This window comes from Bubalus kerabau, chromosome 10 (genome assembly GCF_029407905.1).
Source record: "Bubalus kerabau isolate K-KA32 ecotype Philippines breed swamp buffalo chromosome 10, PCC_UOA_SB_1v2, whole genome shotgun sequence".
In the NCBI taxonomy this organism is placed as follows: domain Eukaryota; kingdom Metazoa; phylum Chordata; class Mammalia; order Artiodactyla; family Bovidae; genus Bubalus; species Bubalus kerabau.
In genome coordinates this window covers 78,213,206-78,216,446 of record NC_073633.1, presented here as the reverse complement: position 1 = coordinate 78,216,446, position 3,241 = coordinate 78,213,206, and the positions used below count along the sequence as shown (strand labels likewise).

Genomic DNA, 3,241 nt, shown 5'->3' with positions numbered 1-3,241 from the left:
GCGAAGTCGCTCAGTCGTGTCTGACTCTTTGCATCCCCATGGACTGCAGCCCACCAGGCTCTTCCATCCATGGGATTTTCCAGGCAAGAGTACTGGAGTGGGGTGCCATTGCCTTCTCCGTGATATGGTAGAATCAGCATACAAATTCACATCAAGCTGGCGTGAAAAATTATGCTCTTAGCTACCAGGCTTCAATGCTTCTCATCCTGAACATAGCTATTAGGAATCAGTAACCCCTAATAATCTTTTTAGAAAACAGTAGAAAATTTTTACTTCGGTCAAAATAATTATCAATTATTGGGATTTTTATAGACACTGGGCACAGTGAGGAGCTTTGTGTAAATCTCTTATAACATTCCTGCAAGGTAGCTAATGTGTCCCCATTTGATATGTCGATGGCTTGATAGACATGCAAGACAAGGCAAAACCCTGAGCTTGATCCTAGAGTAAGAGGACCTTGGCAGCGTAGCTGGACTACGTACAGTATGAATCCAGCAGCATTCAAACAACTTACTGCTGCATCGCTGTTATTTATTATTATCAGAGATAATAACTGGCGTTCATGGAGATGAACGCCACATGTTTTAGGGTTCCCTTCCTGGTGGGTTTGCGTTCGCACTTTGAGGATGTCAGCATTCCAAAAATGTGATTCCTGTGATTTCCCAGACTGCCTGGGGCTCCACACGGATGTGTGTGCATGTGTGGGTGCCTGTGTGTTTGCACACACCCGCCATGTGTGTCTGTCACACTGCAGGGAGCTTTTCCTCATTTAAACAGCCAATTAAAACCCACTTTGGCACTTAACGCATGTCACTGCTGCTCGGCACCCAGCTGCCTTCCCAGCAGGCCTTTAATTTGATAAAGAGCTTCTAATAACGACTAGCAGAGGCCCAGTAAGTTCATTAAACCTTGTCCTTTATTTTGCTTCCAAGGTGTGCCCTCCTTGTAAAAGACCCAGGGTCTGTGTTTTTGCAAATGACTTTAGACAACGTTCCATGCTCCAATGAGAAAAGTATGTCTGTCATGTCCTGGCAAGTTACACTTAAAGTCTCAATTTCAGCATCATGTCAGGCTTTCACGGAGGCCAGAAGCAGATGGAAAAAACCTCTGCACCCAGTTGTATGGGAGCCAGAGTTAGCAATGGAAGATGTGTTTCCTCTGAGAGTATAATGCTGAAAGACGACCTGGCTGTCATATCGAACTCCATTTATCCCGTTTCTTTAAAGTAATCTGAGAGCCCAGATGGGTTGTATAAACAGAAGAGGAGGTTCCTGGGAGTTCACTAGCTTAATGAAGCCCGTATGTTTGACTCATGTAATAAGTATTTAATCATGCTGATGAAATTCATTTAAACCTCAGCCACACAAGCTGGTGCTGGAGCCCTAGTAATGTCCCACATCACTTACGCTAGCGCTGCTGGAGCAAGATATGCGAGACAGAAAGTTGGTGACAATTCACATGGTAAATGGGCTTTGGATGGTGGTGCAGGGGAGAGAGAATGAGCTGTGAGACGCTGACTTTGAGCTCCACTGCCGCGGAGTCCTTGAAGTTCTGCTCCGCAGTCACCCCTGGTGTGGTGCTACAGGCTGAGTAATAACTCGTGTGTCTTCTCTGCTGAGTTTCTGAGTGGTCAGTGCAGAGAAGATACATCAGTTCGGAAGCTTTCTACTGCTAGTAACAGAAATCGCAGCCCACAGAGATTCAACAACCTGGAATATTTAGGAATGCACAGAACTAGAAGTCCTGAAACACAGTGCTTTCAGCAGCTTCATCACATCACCGAGGACCTGAGTCCCTTCCCTGGCTCTGTTCTAACATCCATGATGTATGAGTTGTCCTCAGGCCAGCTGCCTTCATGACCACAAGATGCCTGTCAGTACTAACTGCAGTGGAGTATGAATTACTGCAGTGAAATAAGAGAAGTAACCCCTTCCTTTATTGATAAAGAAAACTTTTCTTAAAGCACTCAGTACTGCCCCAGAATATTTTTTGGTCACAAGCCAATTACTACAGAGAGATGGCATCACCATGATTGACTTTGACCCATGGTCCCTGGGTGGCCACAGGGCAGCTCATATCAGCTCAAATGAGCTGACAGCACACGTCTCTCCCCACACCCTCCATTTGGTGATCTCCTGTTGGTAGCCTGAGACTGTCCGTGGTGGGCATATTTACACCACAGGAATTGGCAAACATGATACAGGGTTTTTCTTTTCCCTAAAGAGCCATCTTGAAGATAAACATCTAGCAAAAGGGATAAACATTATTGAAAAAGGGTCCCCTTCCTTCAGGCTGAATGCCAGAACAAAACTGGGTCTTTTAGCTAGGAAGAAAAACAGGGAGGTGGACTCAGAACAAAAATCAATATGATCTGAGGAGGGCTCCGGTGCTTGCTCATTCTCTTTGGAAAACACAGCACTGGGGGTCTGAGTAAGACTAAAAAAACTCATAAATAGGAGAACCCAAGTGACTTTAAAAATATTCCAAAAGAACCTGCCTGAGTAGGAAACACTTGTTTTTGTCAGTTGACCTCATTTTCCTGCCAAAATTGAAAACTTCTCTACCAACGCTCTTGGTTTCCTTTTAGCTAAAATGGCTCCCTACACTTAATGTATTTCACAGTCACCTGGGAGAACCTGCTGAAACTGCAGGGGCCCAGGTGGTTTCCCTCACAATCTGGTTCAGTGGGTCTGGTGCGGGGACCAGGAAGCTGCACCTTTAACAGCATTCTCCTCCTCAGTGACTCCAACGCAAGTTATCCGAAATGCATTTCCATGACAAAAAAAAAAAAAAACATCCCTTGATAATCTAACTCAGAGTTTGGTAAACTACAGCCCTTGAGCCTAGAAATGTTTTTGTAGTCTTAAATGATTTTGAAAGTCAAAAGAATACTGTTTTGTGAATACTGTTCTGTGATGTTAAAATCATGTGAGTGCTCGCTTTGGCAGCACATACACTAAAATTGGAACGATACAGAGATTAGCGTGGCCCCTGCACAGGGATGGCATGCCAATTCACGAAACGGTCCATATTTTTACATATGTATCCCTGTGACTGATTCATGTCGATGTGTGGCAGAGGCCAACACAATACTTAAAGTAATTATCCCCAATTAAAAAAAAGAGGGAAAAATTCTGTTTGAAATAATTAAAAAATGATATGAAATTCAAATTTCAATGTCCACAATAAAGGTTTCTTGGAACATGGCCTCACATCTGTTGTCTGTGGCTGCCCTCACACT

At 44.1% G+C, this 3,241-nt stretch overlaps 1 non-coding gene across 1 annotated transcript; it reads left to right on the top strand.

The window, feature by feature from the left end:
• The first annotated feature begins 2,932 nt into the window (after nt 1-2,932).
• Nucleotides 2,933-3,036, top strand: LOC129622226 (U6 spliceosomal RNA). Its single transcript, XR_008699894.1, has one exon. It is a non-coding gene; the product is annotated as a U6 spliceosomal RNA (small nuclear RNA).
• The last annotated feature ends 205 nt before the right edge of the window (nt 3,037-3,241 follow it).